Source organism: Equus asinus, chromosome 3 (assembly GCF_041296235.1).
Source record: "Equus asinus isolate D_3611 breed Donkey chromosome 3, EquAss-T2T_v2, whole genome shotgun sequence".
In the NCBI taxonomy this organism is placed as follows: Eukaryota; Metazoa; Chordata; class Mammalia; order Perissodactyla; family Equidae; genus Equus; species Equus asinus.
This window is the reverse complement of record NC_091792.1, coordinates 15,370,109-15,393,850: the sequence shown is the minus strand read 5'-3', so window position 1 is coordinate 15,393,850 and position 23,742 is coordinate 15,370,109. Positions and strand designations below refer to the sequence as shown.

General features: G+C 41.3%; 1 long non-coding RNA gene across 1 annotated transcript in view; it reads right to left on the bottom strand.

Moving 5' to 3' along the window:
• The window catches only part of LOC123284238 (uncharacterized), an 84,363-nt gene that overhangs the window by 8,521 nt on the left and 52,100 nt on the right, over window positions 1-23,742 (bottom strand). The window contains exons 8-10 of the long non-coding RNA XR_011501878.1: window positions 21,527-21,864; window positions 15,793-15,957; window positions 313-10,094 (exon numbers count right to left, since the gene is read on the bottom strand). This is a non-coding gene — a long non-coding RNA (uncharacterized lncRNA). The remainder of the gene's footprint in view (window positions 1-312; window positions 10,095-15,792; window positions 15,958-21,526; window positions 21,865-23,742) is intronic.

Sequence of the window (23,742 nt, the reverse complement as noted above, 5' to 3'; positions counted from 1 at the left end):
CAATCTTAGAAGGTTTGCATCCTTAGGCCCATTTCACGTAGGAGAAGACAGACGTTCAAAGAGCCCAAGTGCTGGAACTAGGATTGAAACCCAGGACACTCAGTCCTCCCATCCCCGCATTTTCCTCCACACCATGGAAGTGTGATTGTGCAGCCTCCCTTCTGCACCCTCCCTTCCTCAACAGCATTATTTCCTAAGCATTCCTCTGTTTAGAAGCAAGTTTTATTCTAAACAGTGCTTTGCAGTAAAACTGTCCTCTTGCCAACACTGACCGGAGTCTTTTGAAGTGGTTTCCTCGTGAGTGTTGCTTACCGTCACTGAGTAGCTTGTTGCTTCTCTGGGTGCTGGTGGATATCGGTGATGGCACATTATCAAGTTGTTTGCACTTTCTTTGGCCGCAAACCACTTGTGTCTCAACACAAGAAGAAACAAAGGGAAATCAAATATACAATAATAATACAAGTACTAAATGCCCCAAATGAGAATTTCTTGATTTACCCCCAGAGGACACTCTCCCAAAACACGTGCTCCCCTTTCACCGTTTTCTTGACACATCTTATACCTCATATACCCACTAACATTAAGCCTATTTCCTCTGCTTTAAATTGGATATTTTTTCTTCATTTAAAATAATGTATCTAAACTTAATATGATGCTGATAGTTTCTCCAATTCTGTGTGCTATAAAAATGCAATCAAACAGAAAAATTAGATTCTGGTTAAATTGGCAAGATTTATATCCTTTTTAAAAATGAAGAAGAAAGTTCAATGTGGATCTTCATATTATTGTTTTTCATTAATTCCTGTTTCAGCCTTACAGAATTAGTTGGAAAGAAAGTGTCCTTTAAACATTCTGTCACTTAAAATATATTCATCTTTAATTAGAACTATTTCCAGTTAACTAAAATTAGGTCATACAAAAGTTTCCAAAATATTACACTTAAAATTTTCGTTGACTTCTGACATCTCTATAACATCTACATACTAAATGAAGAATAATCCTTGTCATAAATTTCAGTAGTTTTTATTCAGAAAAAAACTCCCACATTTACTGTAGTTCCCAGGGCTTCCTCTACATGTTCATAAAAGAATCACTTTTTGAGAGAAATGTTCAAGGAATGTATGAGTCGTTTTCAGGCAATCACCCACTTCATTCTCTGATGGTTAGGAGTTTTAGAATTTCACAGGTAAAAACAGCACTTTTTCTTATTGTTACAAAACCTGGATTTTGAATATGAAGGCTCAAAGCAGCAGAGTATCGTTGGTAAAAGGTGAGATGCTAGAAACCATTCTGCCAGCTTTCATTTCAGTGACTTCCCACCACTTTTGTTCACTGATGTTGTATATGCTATAGGAGCCCGCCTTCACAACTTTCCACTTGCGTGGAATTCCATCTGTTTAATCAAATCGAAACAAATTGTAGTGTCAAGGTCCTTGTACCTTAAAAGATTTCCTTCCTGATATACTATCTTGTTAACCCATTGCATCATTCAGAAGAATAAATACCTCAGCTCAGCACACAGGAAATATAACAAAAAAAGGAAATAGAGAATATTAAGATATATACATGTATGTTATCACACACACACATACACATGTACAAAATATATGGTCTATGTAACACAAAAGTCAATAATTTGTTAAACACATATAATTATATCTGCTTAGCATATTTAAAATTAAAAACCCTACTAATTAAAATTTGGATGTTTTAATCATTTTTCAAAGAAATAATAAAATATGATATAGTCCTGAATTTGTGGTAGGATTGTGTAGCAGGAAAAGTATGTAGCAGGATTCTAAATTCACTCAAGGCAAAGAAAATGTAGTTGCTTCGTTTCTCTATGGCTGACTTCATCCTCCTTAGGAGCCCCCACCCTACACATCAAAAAGTATTGATGATTTCAATAGTATCCTTTCCATCTAAATTTCAATCTATTCAAATATGATATGATACCATCAATCAGAACTGGTTCAAATGGTTGCTTTTGGGTGATTCAGTCCTTCAGTAAAAGCTCAGACTTTCAGAATTCTCCTTCTCTCCCTTCTGGGAAGCAGCTGGGTGTGTGAGGGGCTTTACTGTACTCTTTGTGGCATCCGTGGCCATGCACTGGCTGGTGTCCTCTGTGATCTGGCTGCCCTGCTGCTGCCCCTGGCATGGAGCTGGTGGCTGCTCCTGAAGTCTGAGGCTGGTGTGACTGGTCTGTGCTCTCTCAGTTTGGCCTGAGACCAAGGTTTCTTTCTGGTGACTTGGCCCCTGAAGATGGGCTGCAACCTGGCTTCAGAGGCCCTTTGCTCTTGCCTGGGGACTTCTGCTAAGTTGGACAGCCAGCACCATCTACTTCCTGCTGCAGCTTTCTCCTGCCAGCAGGAACTTCTAAACTCTCTGCATTGTCTGAGTGCCAAGGGCGGCTCCAGAGAGCTAGCTCAGACTCTGTTTAAACACTAAGTAGCATAGTAGCCCAACATGCATGCAAGCCAGTCCCCTCCCACTCTCACAGACAGGAGTCGGGCTGCTCAGTGTATCTAGCAGATGTGTCCCCACTGGGACTTCAGCCAAGGGGAGGAGGCCAGGACTGGGTCTCTCCTCACCTGCCTCTCTTCCCCATCCATACCCATTCACAGCTTCTTTCCACACTCCTCTTCCAGCTTTCTAGTCCTCCTTCTTTACATAAAATCTCAAGATCAAGTCACTAGATCAGGTTCTTCCCATATCAATAGGACAACGAGGAGCTTGGAAAAATTGTTTTATTTTTCAAGGAAATCAGGTTTTATTGTCTCAACCAAAAAAAAAAAAAAAAAGAACAAAACCCTATTTTGGCTTTCAGAAGCCAAACAGTGAATCTTTTTCTTTGCACTCCTGCCACAAAAAGTTCCAATACACAACCCCCACCCTCACACCCACCCCAGCCTCTTCTGCAGGTCCCAAACAGGAAGGCTCAGCGAAACATGTCCAAAAGATATTACCCTTGGTCCATGTGCAAAACGCGATGCAATTTTAAGGGTCTCTTGGGTTAATAAATTAATAAAGGAATCTCATTTTATTCTGAAAGTTAGCAAGCCTTAACATTGGAGAGATCTTTATTTACAGTCATGGACTCATTCCTGTATTTATATGGCAGCAGTAAGAGAAGGCTTTTGAAAATCTGATATCTGATGGAATTATTATTTTTCACCTTACGTTATAGGATTATTTCTTCCTTCATTTCATGTTTGGGCATCCTAAAACAGCTTAATGACCCTCTTCATATTAATAAAATACGAATTAGAGTTCTTTTAATCAAGAAGACTTCAAAATAATTCAACGTTCCACACTGTATTTGAGAGTGACCTCAGACTTTACCACTGAAAAAAGATTTTGAATTCATTCTTTTGAACACAATATAAGGCTTTAGGTAAGTACCTAAGACTCTACATAATTTCCTTGTAAAAAAAAAACAAAACTGCCCAAACTGTCATCTGGTTGTCTATACAAACTTTGAACTCAGGAATTTTTTAAAGAGTTCCATGAACTCCTTGGAATTGTATGTAATATTTTTATATTTACATTTTTACGGGAGAAGAATCATGGCTTTCATCAACTCATCAAACTGGGGATTTTGATTCCCAAACAGGTTTAGGATTTCTTCCGTGCTTTATGTCTAATAATATTGAGTGGCCAATCAATTATTTGAGAGAAATAGAATATAAATGACAAAATTATACTTCACAATGAAATAAGTAGGTCAAAGAGGTCCTTGTGATGAATACATTATTAATTTGTTACAGGTAAATAACTGTGTAGCTGTATAACTTTTCCTTCATAAAAGATGTAAAATCAAATGAACCGCTCTCATCTTCCCCAGCCTTTTCTTGCCAGCCGGACAGAGTACAAACTCCTTAGTGTGACACAAAATGCCATTTACAACCCAACCCTGCCTGGTCTTTTCAGATTTGCCTCTGTCACTTTGCCCTCACTCTATATTTCAGCCAAAACCGATTACTCACTTTCCTCTGAATCTCTCATGCATTTTTTAGCCTCTCGGTTCAAAATCCTTCTGTCTGGCAAACTCCTACCTATCCTCCAATGTCTGCCCTGCTTCCCTTTGCATTGTTAGTCACCATCATAGCTCTCTGTGCGTCCTCTCTGCTATAACAGTTAACACACTTATTATGCCCACGTCCAGTTATTATTTCCACATTCTTACCCACTATTAACAGTAAATAGCTTGATGGCTGGGACAGCATCATATTTGTCTCATTTCCCCTGGACTGAGCACAATGCCGAGCATAGAGGAGAGACTCAATAAATGTTGCTTGAATTAACAATTAAACAAGAGGATCTAGGGAGTCAATAAAGGACTCTGGCAGAGGACAGTGGGAGGCAGCTAGCCTTTGGACATGAATTCACCATATTCTCTTGAAACTCTCTAGAATGATACCTCATTCTCCCAGCAGAGATCTTCACACGTCAGCAGGGAACAGGCGCAAGTTATGACAGCTCAGGCCTCATGCCAGAAAGGAGCATCCTCCCGCAAGGAGGCCTGGACCACATCAGGACTCCTGGAGGCCTCCTGCCCACCCTCTCCCACCTTAGTCTGTACTACTGTCCCCTCTCATTTCTTTCCTTCCTGCTCCCACTCATTTCTTCGTCATAACGTCACAGCCCACCTCTCTCTACGACACACACACACACACACATATATTCATGCATCCCTTTTAAAAAATAGGCTGGTGAAGAGGACCAGGACCTAGATGATTTTAGTCAAGTTGGGTAGTTCTGGGCACTCTTCGACAAGCCAGTGTTATGGACCTGGGTGTAGGAGTCTACAGTTTGCCAGCAGTGTCACGTAGTCATGCACATCATCTCATCTGATTTTAATTTGGGTCCAGCTATCTCAGATTGGCCGATGTGGAAATAACCACAGCAACTTAAACCTTCCATGGTAAGCACCTGGATGAGCCCAGCCTGGAACGAGGTCTTCTAACTCTATTTGCGCTTTGGAGATCACGTTGGAAAACAGTGTGAAGATAGATGATGGTGTCCTTAGCATAACCAAATATTAATAAAAATGTTCTTATTGTTCTAAAAGTAATAAATGGACAATAAAAATATAGAGGTTATAAAATGAAACGCAAGCGTATCCTTCCCTACTCCAGACCCAAGATCCCCATTCCTGCTCTCCCGAGATAATCACTGTGAAAAATTTATTGTGTATCTTTCCAGAAATATCCTCAGTGTGTATGTATGCACACATATACATACATATATAAAAATTATAAAATCTATAAATAAAAAATTATATGTAGATAAGGGTACACAACTAGAAATTTGTATTATATAAATATACATTTATATACAAATTATAAGACCATCAAAATATAAAACATATATAAAATCATACCTATATATGTATATATATACATATATAAAATAATTCTATATAAAATCCTACCTATACATGTTGTTGGTATATATATATACACACATGCACTTACACACACACACTTATATATATATCGTCAACAGCTATGTATGTAGCGCTGGATGTTACGGGGTATGGCTGGTAGTGGAGGCTGGTAAGGTTTTCATTATGTCTGATGGTATGCCAAATTTAAGGAGGTGAATCAGGTAGCAGTTCTTTTGTTGGTAAAGAAGATAGCTGTTTTTGCAATGCCAGATCTCCTGCTGGGCCCAGGCTTGTTTAGTCGGAATCTTCTTCCCTAGGAAGCTTGGCACATGCGTTCCCTTATTTAGTGACTCTCAGAAGTTGCTCTCAGAAGGGGCTAGCCCAGTGGTGTAGCGGTTAAGTTCGTGCATTCTGCTTTGGTGACCTGGGGTTGGCAGGTTTGGATCCTGGGTGCAGACCTACACACTGCTCATCAAGCCATGTGGTGGCAGTGTCCCACATACAAAATAGAGGAAGACAGGCATTGATGTTAGCTTAGCGGCAATCTTCCTCAAGCAAAAAGAGGAAGATTGGCAACGGATGTTAGTTCAGAGCCAATCTTTCTCAGCAAGAAAAAAGAAGTTGCTCAGTTGTGACAGCAACTGCTTGTGACCCTTTGAGCTCCAAGACCGATCTCCTGGTTCCTTTGAAACACACCCATCAAAGCACTCAGTGGAGATGTCTAGAGTGGTAATTGACTGTTTATTGACTCCACTTGGCCTCCCTGCCAGTGACTGGAGGGTAAAGACAATATGTCAATCATTTTTGTTGCCCCAGCACAGACCCTCACCTCAATGAGCATTTGTTGAACAGATCTGAAGCTGTAACTGACACTGAACACAGTATCTCACCCGCAAAGTTCCCACAAAGCTCCATGCAGAGGTAGATGTCCCTTCTTACTGAATAGTTATCAAGAGCCTCTTCTCTTCTAGATACTATTTGAAAGTAGACCATTTATCTTTAGTGCTTTCAGCTTCCTCTTCTATCCTCATACTGCTGTCAAACTGGCAAACTAAAGCAACCATCTCAGTGTGATTTCTATGCTTGGCAAGCAGGGGTTATTTGGAGGAAGAAGGTAGTTTTATGTTCTGAAATATTCATGCTGAGTGCAAGCAATCTTTGTTCTACTGGGGAAGAAATAGCCTAGAGTCTCTTAGGAACCATGCAGTGAAAAAAAGAGAATAAGGGGCTGGCCTGGTGGCATAGTGGTTAAGTTTACATGCTCTGCTTTGGCAGCCTGGGGTTCACGGGTTTGCATACCAGGCATGGACCCACACACCACTCATCAAGCCATGCTGTGGTGGGGTCTATAAAGCAGAGGAAGATTGGCACAGATGTTAGCTCAGGTTCAATCTTCCTCACAAAAAAAAGAGAGAGAGAGAGAGAGAGAGAGAGAATAAGACTATGGGAGAACAACAGCAAAATGGAAAGAAAGAGAAAAGACTAAGAACTTCAAACCTATAAACTCCTGTATACATACTCTTTAATGACGTATTTGTTAGACTTGGAAGCAGTAGGGTTTTCCTGGAACACACTGGAAACTGGAAACCTGGCTTCAGTCCTAGCCCTGCCATGAGTCATGAGGCAGGACTGCTCCAGGCCTCAGCCTCCTCACCTGTGCATGGGTCACTGGACAGAGGAGTCTAAGGAGACATGGTAGTGGCATCAATGCTCTGATGAAGTTCCAGGGGTAAAAATTATTATACTTATCCTGTGTTTAGAGAGAGAGCAGAAGTTACAGGGATATGGATTTTGACCCAATTTAAGGAAGAGCTTTCTAATATAAAGTTTCCAAAAATGGAATGGACCACTTTGTAAGGTGATAAATTCCTTTGCACTGGAAAGATTTGAACCATCCTGGATAGAAGAATATCTTAGGTGGTTTCCATGTTCCCTGACATCTCAAGAACATGCTTCTGTGACTAGGTGATCTCTTAGGCAGCACCATCCAATTAAAATTTCTCCAGTGAAGGAAATGTGCTACATCTGTGCTATCCAAAATGGTAGCCACCAGTCATGTGTGCTTACTGAGCACTTGAAATGTGGCTGGGATGGCAGAGGAGCTGAATTTTTAATTTAATTCTAGTTAATTTCAATTTTAAAAAGTCACATATAGCTGATGGCTACCATATTAGCACAGCTCTGAAATCCTATGATATTTTTCTAGCTACCATCATTGTCTATCGCACGATCATCACATACTCTCTCCTGGACTCTGTATATAAAATTGCTCTATTTAGGATATGGTCTTTCTTCAGAGGAAATTCCCTCATAGAAATAAAGTGGAACCCATTTAAAAACATGGAAGTGGAATAAAGAATAAGAATAGATAGCAAATAAACTATTGCCAAACTGGAAAGTGCACACAGCCAGAGAAGCTATTGTATGGCCACAATAAAAACACTTGTGTTTCTAAGGAGCATAAAGGTGTGAACACCCCCCTGTCGCGGGGGTGGGAGGAAGTAGCTCTGAGCAAAGTGCTCCCACCAACGTGCTGTTGCTCTGAATGGAGGATTTTGCCCGCAGTACATGCTCAATGGGCTGCTGATTTTTGTCCTATATGTTTTAAGCGTGATAGAGATTCAGAGCAATGTGATAAAGTAACCTCAGGCTTCATGTTACTTTACCAGAAAGAGGAAGTTGTTTGAATTTGAATTTATCATTTCAGATCAGAAAGAGGCCCCAGAGATTATATAATCCAGTCTCTGTATTCTACAGAGAAGGAAACCAAAGTCTGAAGCTCAGAAAAGGCTTGGGACTTGCCAAGGTCATGTGGTTATTTAGTAGTAGAATATTTCATTTGTGTAAAAACATTAATATTCACAAAGTAACAAATAGTTACCCATCTAAAATGTAATTTTTTTCTTAAAAACAAAAACAAAACTATGCTTCCCAAGAGCTTATTGGAGCTGAAGGAGAGTCAAGGGGATCATCAACAGCTTTCCCATGGACTGTTTCAATCTCCACATTTCTCGAGAATGTGAGAGAGGTCTTTACTGGAAACCTGGTGTGAGGACTGGACTGAATTGCTTGTGCTCACCTTTGCTAAGACCATGTCTTCCCAGACTAGGTCCAGAGAAAAACTGCAATGTGCTGAGGGTCCACTCCAGGGCCATATTCTCTCCAAACAAGGCTCCCTGCAGCAGTTCCCAAGAACCAATTCTTCCCCTCTCAGTTCATTGAACATCCTTGGACGTCCCTAGAGAATGGCAAAATCTAAACAAACAAGTTCTATTTTCAATTTGTCTTCCTGAAAACCAAACTTCACCCACATGAAACTAGCGAGCCTGCTTCAAATGCTGAAGGCTTCTAGGTACTTTCTGAGTTTGCTCTGACTCATGTCTTACCTACATATTTATCCTAGATTTAAAAAAATAAAATAAAATAAAGCAGAGAACTGAGGGCTCTCTTTCAATTCTTTCAAACTATTGATTCTTCCCACATCCTCATCCTTTTCCCCATTACCATGTAAAACTCTTTCTTCTTCCTTGAAATGGGTATAGAATTCAGATAACTAACATATTTGGAAGATTATTTATGGAGCATTTAGACTTTAGAAGTTCAGCGACTTAACAAGGGTCACATCAAGTGCTATGATCTAAGCAGATTTCTTCTCACAATGACTAACAGATTTTCATGATGTCACTTGCCCATAGAAAAAACCCATAATTGGCTTCCTATTGGGATCCTTTTGGATGAAATATGGCCTAAGTGTGGTAGTCTATCATTAATGTTTTCTTTCCCTCTACCTATCAAACTATATCTTCAGTTCACCCCCAGCCCCACTCTAACACATTCATATTTTCAGCCAGGCTATTCTCCTTGCCATGCTCCCTCCCCCAAATTCTTATTTATGGTCCTCTTCACCCCTTCCTTGCATAGCATTCCATACTTCATTCCTTCTATTCAGGACTATCACCTCCTCCAAGAACAGGCTTAAAGCTGCTTCTCTTCAAGAAATCTTCTCATCTTCACTCATCCAAGACTTGTAACCTATCACTTGTCTCCTCTGAGAGTCACTGCATGTTTTATTTTGCATTACTTCTGTGAAAAAAACTGTAAACCTTTGGAGCTGGGAAGATGGGAGTAGAGGAGACTACACAGTTACCAGCTGGCTTTACCCCTATCATTCTGCAGATAAGGACTGGGGTTCAGATTGGCTGAGTGATACGTCCAAGATCACAGAAGATTAGAAGCCACGTCTCCAAGACCACTGCTCATTTCACCACACCACCTTGCCTTTTAGTTTCATATCTGTGTCATACTAAAAACTGAGAAAAATATAAACAGTATTACATAATACATAAAGAAAAATTCATAACTGCATTGGAGTGATGTTTGTGTTTCTATTACTAAAAATTATGGCTGGGGCAGTGACTGCTGGACTATGTTTCCCAGTCTTCCCAGTAGTGAGATGCAACCGTGAGACTGAGTTCTGGACAGTGGAATGGGTGTAGAAGTAATGTATGCAGCTTCAGGCCTGGCCCATAAAAACCTCCTTGCACACTTCTATGTCCTCTCCTCTTGCTCTGCTGGTGGATATTGGGCTCCAGGATGACCCCGGGGGCCAGAGTTGAAGATGGTGGAGTCATCAGGTAGAAGGAGCTTGGTCTCACATCACCACTTGGAGGACAGCTGCCTGGTGATCTGGAAGACCCACTTTGAGCTGTGATGTGAGAAAGAGACTGTGTTAAGCCACTGAGATTTTGACTAGCATTTACCCAATCTAATACACATTCATTACTTAATTCTTACAATGTCCCTATGAACTAGATATTATCCCCATTTTACAAATGGAAAACCAAGAATGAAAGCAGTCACCCTTCTCACACGAGGCACAGCCAAGATTTGAACACAGATCTGTCTGATTCTACACACCTTACTTTTTTTTTTTTTTTTAAATGAATACAAAGTTTCCTGTGATGAGATTCAACTTAAGGACTTTCACAGATATGAACCATTTTATGCACCTGTGTAGAACTGCATCAACTCTGCCCACCACCAGTGGGTGGCAGTAGTGGCTACCTATAGCCTGTCACTTTGAATTTATGAACAAATGGATTTAGGAATATCATCAAATGAAATACAACCCCTATGTGCATAGAGGAGTTTCTGAATGTTCTGTTGCCTTTTCTCTGGTGAGGTATAATTTCACCTTCTGGAGAATTATCATTGTAAGTTATTCAACCCCCTGGGCCTTCCAATTCTCTCCTCTGAAAATGAAGGAGTTGGCCCAGAATCATCTGATAATCAATACCTTCCCTTCAGACTCTGACATTCCACTTTGTGCACGTGTGAAAATACAAAGAGCTGACCCTGTAAAGAAATGTTGAACTCACACTTCACCCTGGGCTGTCCCTCTCTCCCCAGAGGAGACAGGCCGGGTAGTAAATCATGGTCTGTGGTTACTCTCAACAATGGAGAAACCGGGCTACAACTAATGCCCAATTTAAATTGTCTTTATTTATTTATTTTGCTTCTCTATATTTTTAAATTTTCCTCTAATGAACTCATGCAATTATATAATGAAAATAATGGAATCATACACATAGATGCTCAAAAGCAAGCAAGGCTTGTGAAGGACATGGGACAAAGAATGAGGCAGCAGAGCAGAATGGTTGACAACAGGCTTTGGATCACAACAGCCCTGGGTTCAAAGCCCAGCTCTGCCCTCACTTACAGTGTCGCCTTAGGTAAGTTTCCGTCTTCCAGAGCCTCAGTTTGCCCATCTCTAAAAAGGAGGGAGGGTGATACATCTACACCATAGGGCTTTGTGAGGACTAGACACAATACGAGCCAGAGGACCTGGGTTCGGGATGGTGAAGATGAGAATGATACACAAGGGATTATTAAAAAGGGTTTCAATTGACAATAAAATCATAAATAGCAATTATATGTGAATTATTTTCTCTCACTTTTCATATTAACCCAAGTTCTTTCAGGCTACTCTATTGAACATGCAGATATAGCATATTTCCATCATTGCAGAGAGTTCTACTGGAGGGTGCTGCTCTAGAACTCCATAGAAATTCCCTGAAAGCTGGAGAAAGAGGACTTCCAGAGTCAGGGCCTTCTGGCCAAATACTTCCTTCCTCAATATTTATTTAATCAAAAACTATTAAATGCTAACTTTGTGACATATTAATGGCTACCATTTATTAAGCATTTAGTATGTACAAGACATAATGCTAAACCTTTTGTACACATCACTTGTCCAATTCTTATGCTCTGAAAGGTAGGCATTATTAGCTATTATAATAGTTACTACTAATAATTAATAATAATTATATATATTATCATTAATTAATAATTATGATTAACTTGCTTTTAAGAAGCGAGAAAAAGAGGCTCAGAGAGGTTAAATAACTAGCCTGAGATCTCACAGCTTGGAAGTGGCAGAGCTGGGATTCAAATATAGCATTTATCTGGCTCAACCGCCTCTGTATTTACTCACTAGGCTTTACTGCTTTTCTCTGTATCATGCCTGTAAGGCACAGTTTAGGAGCCGTGGAGATATATGAATACACGAAACAGTCACTACCTTCAAAGCCTTTCAATGTAGTGTGGGAAATAAATGGATAGACACGTACATAACCAATTAAAATTACACAACAAGCTCTGATAAAGAAGAATGATAGACGTGGCAAAAAGAAATATGGAGTGGATTGGAGGTAGGAAAACTAATTAAGAGGCCATTACATTAGTCAGAACATGATCAAGACAGGGTGTAGGAGTTGAATAGCGAAGATGGTGGAAATGGAAAAAGCTATAAAGGAAGACAGTCAGTATTCAGTGACCATTTGGATTTGGGGAGAAAGAAAAAGGGAGGTGTGGATGCCAGTCTTTAAGCTGACACCCCTCCCCACAGTGATTCTTGCCTCCTGGCATTCATGCCTTGGTGTGTCCCTCTCATTAGAGCTGACCTGTGTGACCAGTGGGACATGGTGGAAGTGATGATGTGTGACTTCCAAGGCTGGGTCATAAAAGACAGTGCAGCTTCCATCTGCTCTCTAGGTTTGCCCATTCTATGGGAAGCCAGCCACCACGTTGTGAGGCCTCTCAAGAAGTCCTGTAGGGAGGTTCACAGGGGATGAACCTGTGAGACATAGTAAGTGCTTATTGTTTTTAGCCACTAAGTTTTGGAGTGATTTACTACGTGGCAATAGATAGCCAATAAAGGAGGCATCAGATTATTTTGTGATTTTTAAACTTGAGAGATGATGGAGCTAATCATTCATTTTCCTTCCTTACAAAACATAATCCATATAAGCAAACCATTTTTTGATCCAATCCCATATGGACTTTTGTTCAGAGACAAAACTATCTGGCAACCAAAAAGTAAATCAACACTATTTAATCCGTTAAACAACAGTCTCTCCTGAATGTGTCATAGGGGGACTACTTTCAAAATACTTAGCTAAATATTTTTAAAATCTCATGTCCCCTTCTTATCATCAGTATTGCCTTGATACCAAATTAGCTCCAAAATTTATCTTCAAGATCCTCTCAAAAATCTATACCATAAACTTAAGCCAAGTAGGCTTTTGTTGTTCCATCCTTTGATCAGTTTCTCTATGTAGATCTATATTAAACTTTGTCTTCTCAGCGTTGTTCCTATCTTCTCATTATTTGCATTCTGTGCATCAAAGGGGAGCCTAGGAACCATCCCCCCAAACAAAGAATACTTTAAGAGGGAAAGAGTGAGGAAAAGAGAGTGAGAGAGTCCATGTGGCAACTACAAATAAGCAAACAAAAATTCCCTGCAATTTTTTTTCATGTGTATGTTCACCAAAGAAATTAGTCTTAGGAGGTAGCCTAGTTCAGATGAGTCCATTTACTGTGTGACACTGAGGATGTTGGATAGCATTTCTGTATCTCAATTTCCTCATTTGCAAAATGATAATGTCTACTTGCCAGCTTGTGGGAGGATTAAATGAGTTAAAACACACAAGCTGCCTCCCGCAGTGCCTAGCATGTTGGAAGCATTTAGTAGCTACTAAAGTCTATCTAAATTATTAGAAATTCAGTGTCCTTAAATGTTACACAAAGGGTAACTGATTTCAGATGGTGGCACTTGAGAATCCCTTCTGAAACATGCTTGCCTCTTGATATTTTGAGATAGGTTCTTTTATCACAGACAGGACAAGGTAGCTGTGATCTTGGTGTGGCATTGAATAACACCCATCACTTCTGGACAGAAAAACTGTAAGCACTTTAATTCCGATTAATATCATGTCATATGTAACAAAACTTCTACAACCAAGTCTTTTCCATGTCTTTCTGCATTTTTGTTTCTGATTTTGAACATATAAAATAAAGCCCATTATATCACAATTGTGGAATCTCACTCTCTAGTGTAAGCATTTAACTCAACTCCACAACTATTTTTGCAGTCCCTACTATGTGTCGCAGTTTCAGGCACTTTGGTTGTGTCAATGTACAAAGAGTCAAAGATATCTGCCTCCGTGGAGCCTACATTCTAGTGGGAGGATACAGAAAACAAACAATAAATCTAGTATATAAGTAAGTTATATAGGATGTTAGAAAGTGATCATTACAGTGGAAAAAAGAAAAGGCTGAGTGAGGGGGATCAGAAGTGAGGTGGCAGGTGGAAGTTTGTGTATAATAAGGCTATCGGGATAGCCTCATAGAGAAAGTAAGATTTGCATAAAATTTTGAAGAAATGAGGCAGTTGGCCAATGCTCCAAGCAAGGGGAACAGCGAACACAAGGGCCTGGGGAGGGAGTGTGCCTGCACATTCAAGGAACAGGAAGGAGGCTGGTGCATCTGGAGGAGAGTGAGAGTCAGAGAGAGAATGGGCAGCAGATCATGTGTGGCCTTTGTGGCCATTGCAAAGACTTTAGCTCTTATCCTGAGGGAAAACCAAGCCATCGGGGAATTTGAGCAGAGGAATGGCTAATCTGACATATTTCACACGAATCCTTTGGCTGCTGAGCGTCGTGAATAATTTTATAGGAGGGAGGGTGGGAGCAGGGATTCGCCGAAGGGGGCTATTTTAACGCTCTAGGCAGAGGTGATGAGGGCTGGCCAGGATGTCAGCAGTGGAGGTGGTGAGAAGTAGGCAGATGATACAAAGATGTGCCTTTCTCAATAGCACTTCAACTTAACACCTCACTAAAATGCTTTAAAAAATCTTCTGAGGTTTATGGACGTGAGTGTACTCACTTGCTCTCCAATTTTGTAGCTTTCCCCTAGATTTAAAAAAAATTATTGATTCTCAGATAACAACCAGCTGATACAACAACTGTCTGATACTCTAGGAACAAAGTTGTATTATTTTTCATCTTTAGAAAATGCTCACATACTCTCAGGTCATTCCCATTCAATTGGAAAAAACTACCTTTAAACATACACAATGATTGTGAGTTATGCCTCCGACGTTCAGTTCTAGATCAGAGATTAGACCAAATGCAGAGTTGGTCTTCCTAGCACAGCTCTCAAGGTTCCTTCCCCCTCCCACCATGGGAGCAGTAACAGTGGTAGACAGTGTCAATTGATGAGCAGTAGGAGAAGACAAAGGAGACCATTATGATATGCCTTGAAAAGGGATCCTGAAGAGAAACCGTACATTTCAAACTAGAGTAGCTTTCTTCTTAGTAATTTTCTCTACCTTCAAGAAGAGTAATAAAAGAATGGTGAGAACCTCCTTCCATTGTGCTTCCTTCCCCCAAAATCAAGTTTAATCTCCTTAGGGTCACAGAGCTACCTGCTATGCAAATCTTCTCTATTAGAATTGTTGGGGCTGCACATGATAGGCATATTGAAAGAAAAATAAAAATATCAAACCAATATACAAATGGATTGTAACTAAGTTATATTCATATAGATCTAGGATAAATACTTTTGGCCATTATTTTTTTGAGAACAGTGGTGACCTGATATATCCAAAGACAGATTCATCTAGAGATGAATCTCTCTTTGCACAGCCAGAGTAGTAAAGCAGATGAATCTGGGACCTGGAGATGGAAGCCTTGATGAAAGTGAGTTTGGGTTGGGAATCAGCACTTCTCTAGATTTCTGGGTTCCCTAGATTTATCCAAAGATTCTTCCATTCTTTTGAAAGCCACTAGGGAAGTCCTTTCAAGAGCTTTAGATATGTGTCTTTAGCTGTCTTCTGGACATTCTTCATATACATCCACCCAATTCATCTGCCAAGCCAGAGACTTGGAAACTTTCTGTCATTTCCTTATCTTATTCCCTATATTGGTCAGTATTCCATCAGAGAAGCAGAACCATTATGGATGTTACGGACTAAGGAATTCATTGTAAGAATTAGACCTCATACAATTATGGGAGAAGTTAGGCAAGTAAAATCCTAAAAGGATCAAAGAAAAATCACTAACCTGCTGCTGGAGTGGAACTATGAAGAAGGTTGATACTAAAGTCTATGGGAGGTTGTTGGCTCTTTGTGGCAACCACCTCTGTGAATCCCAGTGAATCATCAGGTGGTGGGCCTGGGTTTACTCTTGGTCAGGAGGGCTGGCAGTCAGGAAGGAAAGCTGAAAATTCTTGGGGAAGAGTGAAGAGAAACTGGAATCACAAGGATAAACTAGAACTTACAAGGAAACACTAGAACTCATGTCTGTCTCTCACTGCATCTTACCCCAATGACCAGTGGAAAAAAGATGGTACCATAAGTCTCAGAGCTGTTCATGTGCACAGCCCAGGACTTCGAGAGGCTGAAGGAGGAGATGGGTGAGAGGTAGCCAAGCTGTGGGCCAGCCTCTGCCTGGGTGAGCTGGCAGATCAGTGACAACGTAATGGCTGCTGTTTCACTTCACCTTCCAAATCATGCTCAAATGCCTTGTGTGACCACCCCTGACCCAGAACCAAACAGGGAAGAAAATTCTTGGAAATGTAATTCCAGCTAAGCTAAGTTGACAAAGTACAAAATCAACATACTCTTTATATATCTGTCAATTTCAATTCTTACAGATTTCTTAAGTATGTCCCTTTCTTTCCATCTTTACTACCACTGCACCAGTTCAGATTACCGGTCTCTCTCTTCTGGCCTATCAGCATAGCAGAGATATAAAACATTTGATGAGTTTCAGGATCCTGGTTGTAGGTACTTCAGAAAGTCATCTGCCATGACAAGAGCTCCTGCCCACTATCTCTTTGGGGCACCCAGAAATCTCTGGAATACCCTTGAGTTTGTCTGGCTTCATCATTATTGGCCAGTATTGCTGGCATCACTTCCTCTCCCCTGCTGACATACGTTCATTAGTACTGTGCATGTATACTCATTAGTGCTCAAGAATATTTATGGGCCAGAGCGGAGAGGGCAAGTAGATCATAATAGCAGCTAACATTCACTGTGCTAGGTATTTTATTTTATATATTATTTCTTATTCTCATGACAAGGTTTCAATTAATACTCTCATTTTATAAAAAGGAAAAGTTTGTATGGCTAAGTGAATCACTCAAAGTTAAACTATTAGGAAGTAGCTGAGCTTAGACTTAGACCCGGGGTGTTTGTTCCCAAAGCATATGCTCTTCCTGTTGTACTAAAGAGCCTAGTCCCCTGGGCTGCCCTTCCTTTTGGATTTTCACAACCCCCAGGGTAGTTTATCTTTTTGGGTTTGGGTTCCTGTCAGGCTGGGTTGGATTCCATTTGTGGTAGCTGGAGAGTAGGCGCCCAGCTCAAATGCCTCCATGAGCCAGACAAGTACCATAAATGAGTGAAGAGGCAGGAAGTCGGGATGGATGAGGAGTGGTGGGGACTGTGGCAAACTGAGGAGACATTTTGTCTAAGGGGCACAGAGTTAATCAACTCTAGCCAGTGACTGCCTGGCTGGAATGCAGACTGAATGTTACAGAAAAGTTGTGGTATCTCCTAACTTTAAATGTTGACTCAATATTTTTGTTAAAGGTAATGTAGCCTCGACAGTATTTTTAAGATGCTGTGTGGGCTAAATAGAACACTGACCAGAGGCATCTGGGGCTGCTAGTTTGCAACCTCCACTCTGGAGACCCTGTGCTAAGTTCTTTGGATTTATGTGTGTTATCACAGGCTCCTCCAGAAGTTGACCCAAATACTACGGAGGAATGGGAAGAGTCACAGGTCAACCTGCGGTTGATTTGGCTGCTTTGGACTCCAAGAGGCCTGCAGATCTATAGGCTACTGCTGTTGAGAATCAGACAAAAGCCTAAAACCAAGGCATCAGGGTAGAAATGGACATGAAAGGAGTACACAGTGAGCAACTGTGTGGGTGACTGTGAGAACGTGAGTCAGGATGACATGTGGGGGTGTGAATCAAGTGTGGTGTGAGGTCGGCATGGAGGACTATGAGCAGAAAGAGAAAAGGGAAGAGAATGACGACCAATGGTAGGAGGAAAGGGAGAAAAGGAGAGAGGAGGGAGAAGCCACACGCACTTTCACCAGTGCAGTTGCAGATGTGTTCCATCTGCCAATGTTTATCTTCCCCTAAAATGTGCAGGGATGAGTAGGGGTTAATGCTCATTAGGCCAGAGATGGGCAGTTGCATGGCCAAGGCAGATGCATTCAGGAATTTCTGCTGGCTCCTGCTTTCACCAGAATAGTTATAAACTGTTCCCTCGTATCTTTGCACTAACTGCTTAGAAATGTCACGGCTTGGTTTGGGCGTCTCAGAATCCCAACTGAACGGATAAAGGTTGGCTAAGTAAAGATGATGGCTATAATTACAGTACATGATTCCAAGACATTCCTGCCTTCCCTATCAAAGGGTTAAGACCTGTGGTGAAGGAACCAGGACCACTGAGTTAATGTTGGCAAACATTTTAATATGTAAGCAAGTAAATTCACAAAACCGAGTGCATTGCCAGCTGGCCCTGCCACGACAGTGAAGGGACAAGGGCGACAATGTAGCAGGCAAGTCACAGTGGCAGCCATCACCTCAGAGAGGGCTCTGAGGTGGGCTCAGAGAGGGCTTCTGCCTCCAGGGCTCTCTAATTTCGTGACCCCATTCTTAACCCATCATGTTCCTTTAGGAGGCCAGAAGAGGTTGAATGCATATTCTGAAACTTCTTTTTTCCACTTTGTTTGAAAAAATTATACAATTTGAGGTAATGCTCATATGATGGATATGCAGTTTTCACATCATAAAACGCAGGTGCTAAGTGAGCCTGTTGTGTGCAACACTCCTACGCAGAAACCAGCAGTGAGAGAGCCCCAGAGTCAGCTGCCCCGGCACATTTCGCATTTTTCTGGGCAGGAAGGGAGGACAGAGGCTTTCTTGGATGCACAGGGTAGTGGGCTAGCCTGATGGATTCTGCTTCACGAAGGATTCAAAGCCCTGCTGATGTTTTGGAAAAAACACCATCATTTTACTTAACTTGGTATTGTTCTTGCCAAATTTTAACAAACTCCTTTTTCCCAATTCCCATCTCCATCTCCAAGAAAAAGATTTTAAAAAATCAATTAAGGGCCAGCCCCCGCAGCCTAGTGGTTAAGTTCGGCGTGCTCCGCTTCTGTGGCCTGGGTTCACTTCCTGGGCACAGATCTACATCACTCATCGGTGGCCACAGGTACATTTTTTCATCAGAAAAATAAGGGGCTTAGACTTAATCTTCTTGAGTCAGGAATATTTGCAAGGATATGATGAAAACTACTGACCATTCTCCACAACAATGCATAGGCCTACAAAGACTCAAACCACTTCAGACTCTTCTCTAGACAATGGTTCTTAACTTGCCAGTCCATCAGAATCACCTGGAGAACTTTAAAAACTGTAGATGCCTGGGCCCCATCCTAGAACAATTAAATCAGTATAGATCACGGGTGGGGCCTGGGTACGGTATAATCATAAAAAAAAGCTCTTCAGGTGATTCTAAAGTACAATCAGGGCTGAGAATTAAAGCCTGGGGGCATTAACTGAACTGAATAAGAAAAAAAGTTTAGAAGAAAAGAAAACCAAGAAGCAATATGCCTCTAAAATACCTAACTGGAAGGATATACTACACAAGGTGTGAGAGATGAAGACAAGATGGCAAAAGACTTGCTCCTCATTGTTAATTCCAGATTATTCTTGCTCCCTCCACCCTAAAAACAAAAAACCTGCTTTGAATTGCACGCCACAAGGCCCAAACCACTAGATGGTCTCCTTGTTCCAGTCTTCCCACTTCCCACCAAGGTCCCTTTTCTTCATTCCTTGAGATTTTTACCTCTTAGCTAGCTGTCACTCACTTCCTCCAACAATGCTCCTGACAATTCTTGGTGATTTAAATGTTCATATAGATAATTCTTCCGATATTCTGGTCAGTCAGTTCCTTGACCTCGTTGGTTTCAAAGATCTTGCCTACACCATTCCTCTGTCACTCACTTTCACGGTCATATCCTTCTAGACTTTGTCATTATCAATCACTTTCACCCCTTTATAACTTCAATTCCAGGCATTCTACCCTCTGACCACCACCTCCTACCTTTCCAGCTTTTTCTCTCTGGTGTCCCAACTCCAACAACCATTCACTTCACCACTCATAACTCATTGACCCTACTACATTGGATTGTCCCTCACTCCATCCTCCTGTCATCACTTCCCTCCTTCTCTGTCACTATTATTGTCCCCTTTCTCACCTCACTGTCTTCACCTGGCAAAAGCACAACCACGATTAACATGTCCACCTCTACACCTACTTCATGTTACATGCACACAGCTGGGCTTTGTCAGAGAAAAATATGCATCCACGCCGACTGGTCTTGCTAAAAATGCATAACCATCAACCTCAAATGTGCCATAGGGCTGCCTGATAATCTCACTAAATTCCCTTGTCCATTCACTCTCCCTAACTCCTATATAATTATCTCACATTTTATCCTCTCTTCTTATACCTCCTTTCTTATCTACATTCTCAGCTACTGACTTTGCTTCCATTTTCTCCAAGAAAATAGAAGCAATCAGAAAAGAACTTCTTCATGTTCTCACCACCACATCTGCCCACGTCGCTGCATCTGTGCCCATATAGTCAGCTTTCCCTCCTGTTACGCTGGAGGAACAATTTGTGCTCCTATCTAAGGGCAAGCTGCCCACTTACGCACTAGATTGCACCTTCACTTAATCACCAAGGACATCACCACAGCAATTCTCTCTCCTCCTATTATCAATTTTCTCATTTCTAATGGATCATTTTCATTAGCATAAAAACTGCCTGTTATTTTTGTCATTTTGAAAATAGTTTTGACTGTTCATCCCTCTCTACTTACTACTGCATTTCTCTGCTCCCCTTTACCACAAAACACTTTGAAATAATCTTTTCCCACTGACTCTATTTTCTTTCCTCCCATTCCTTCTTAAAGCCACTTTTCACTGAGGTTTTGTCCTCAAGAATTCACTGAAGTAATGCTTTTCAAGTCCACCAACTACTTCCACGTTGCAATATCCAGGTCAGTTGCAGTTTACATCTTACTCCATCTCGCAGCATTTCTTTGGGTCGATCATACCCTCTTTCTTCACTTGGCTTCCACTCTTGGTTTTTCTCCTTCGTCAGTGTCCATTCCTTCTCAGTTTTTTTTGCTGATTGCTCCTCATCATCCCAAACTCTGAACCTTTAAGGCTTAATTCTCATACTCCCTCTTTTCTCCATCTATACTAACTCCTTGGTGATCTCAGCCAGCTTCTCTGCCGTAAACACCTCGTGCATGCTGATCACTCCAAATTTACATTTCCAGCCCTGAACTCTCTCCCAAACTCCAGACTTGTACTTCTAACTGCTTACTTGACATTTACTCTAGCTACTTTTGCTGCCTGAGATGTTCTTCCAGCAGAGATTCAGGTGGCTTACATCCTCACTTCATCTATAAGGCCTTCGTTGTGCACACTATGAAAAATAGCACCTACTCCCAACCCCCACACTCCCTATCTTCCTCTGCTTTTTCTCTCCTAAGCAGTTATCAGTGTCTGATGTACTTTGTATTTTATGTTTTTATCCTTTCATTATCTCTCTCTACCCACTAGAATATAATCTTCATGAAGTCTGGGTTTCTTGGTCTAGTTGCCTGGCACAAAGTGTGTATTCAATAAATAATTGTTCATTGAATGAATGATCCACAACTCTAGATTCGGAAAAGCAGCAGGAGAACATAGACAGTACCCTTACCTGTGTGTTAGATCACTAACAAAGAGAACTTGAGGGGAATTTTATAGACTCTCCTCATTGGCCTCTGAGTGGTGGCAGCTGAAGTTAGCTTGTTGCGACCCAGTGACTAGATGGAAAACCCAGCTGCAGGCAGCGGCTTGATCTGCTTAGCTGCACCCCTTGGGAGGGATACTCCACATCTGTGCTGTGGATGTGCCTTTACAAGTCTGACCGGAGCTCCCAGAGTGGATCCTGTAGTACTTGTCTCAATTGATGCTCCATGAGGGTGTCTCCATGGTCACAGGCACACTGCTGGAAAGTCACAGATGTAACAGCACACTTAAATGGTCAGACAAGTCCTGCAATAAAGGAGCCTCGTTTAATGCTCTTCTCATGCATATTTAATCAGAGAAAACTTTTGTTTATAACTTCTTACTATTTACTTGAATTGCACTTTTAGAAACCCTCAATCACAGCAGGATGAAGTACCTGAGAGACAGTGTGCAAAGCAGGACCCCGAGGGATAACTCTCCTCTTCATGCACTCAGCCAACCCACTGCAGCTGCTTTTGTCAGAAAATACTAAGATTTGAGTAGTTAAGAAAATAAAGAAAACAGGAACAAGGAAAAAAGATGGGGGGTTGTAGTAGTCCAAGTTGAATGTAGTGAGCATGGGTTCTGGTCAAAAGAGAAACACCTATCAGGCTGCTTTGTTAGGAGAATGACTTCTAAAAGCCGGAGTTTTGTGTTTTTTGCCATTGTTGGAGTTATGACAGATTTTGGTCACCACCTGGGGTCACTGTGATGATCTCCTGTGACGGCAATATTAAGGATAAACTTGGAGGGAGGTAGGAGTCTTAATTAGACACGTTCATCCTGAAGAGCGTGCGGAGAGAGGGGAGGACTCAGCCACTGTCTGCCAGGTCAGGAGGAAGGAGTTTATTGACTAAGTAAACTTATATACGAAACCCTCAAGTTTTTTCCACACTTGTGCTGGGAGTCTCCCCTTGTTCCTCCAGGCTCCACCTCCTGAGTCATTTCCTAGCCACCTGTCATTATAATGCGTGTGTGTGTTGGGGAGGGCGGACAAGGTATAGGGCCTGGGAACTGTCCCAATTTACCATACCCGAGGCAGCACTGTCACCACATTTAAGAGCAGATGTGGCAAAGGGCTTCAACATTTAGAGGAAAGCAAGGGAAAAAATGCTATTGTTGGAAACTAGGTCCTATAAGAAAATATTAAACCAGTTTGGTTAACAAGTTAGAGAAGAGTAGACCACATGGTGTCTTCAAATATGTGGAGGTTTATTTAAGGGTGTGAGTCATCGTGCTGCTGTGGCAGAATTTGGAGATGTAAACTAAATTATAAGGTATATTTGCCAAGTGTGAGAGTATTTTTGTGGATCCTAAAGCTAAAGTCCAAATGCGAATTCTAATAGACAACTTACATCCTGGAGGACTTGAAGGCCATAACTACGGTTTTTCAAACCAGTTGGAAGCAGCTGTTTGACAGGCGCCCTCTGACCTCTCTGAGTTGGCTTCTATGCAGACAGGACAGCCAACTGTTATGAAAGGGGGCGCTCCGTCTTCTACACTGTTAGGTGGCGTCTCCTAGCATGTGACTTAACTGCATAAGTCAATGCTTCAGTCTTACCTTCGTAGGGACAAATTCACCCTACCTTTTTATCTTTTATTTACCTTAGAAGGCCTTGCTAACCGATTTCTACAAGAACAAATTAGAAGTTCATGAAGAGAACTTGATCAAGATTTTGCTCAATCTTTAACACTCCTTAGAAACCTGTCAGCTTTCTGGGTTTTTTTGTTTAAAGCGTTCATGTTCAGAGGCTCTTGGGGGTCTCCATAAAACACTGGGCACAAGGCAGTCCTTCAGCTACTCTGGCTGGTAGCAATTACACCTCTGTGACAATCATTGCTCTGAAGACCCAAACTGAGCCAGGCAGGGAAGTAGAAACAGAACAGAATGCTTCAGACACGATTTTATCACTTCTTTAGAAACTAGCAACTTATTTTTGGATCTTGTGTTGCTTTTCCAGACATCTCCTGTGACTAAAACAAGAAAAAACTAGTATATAAGTTTGATTGAATATTAAAACAATGAAGCTGACTACTAGATGTGATTATATGCTACAAATCTTTAAAACTAATATTTACTGTGTGCGATAGATTGTAATAATGGCCCCAATTTTTCATGCCTCCCTCTATCCATATCCTTTGTGT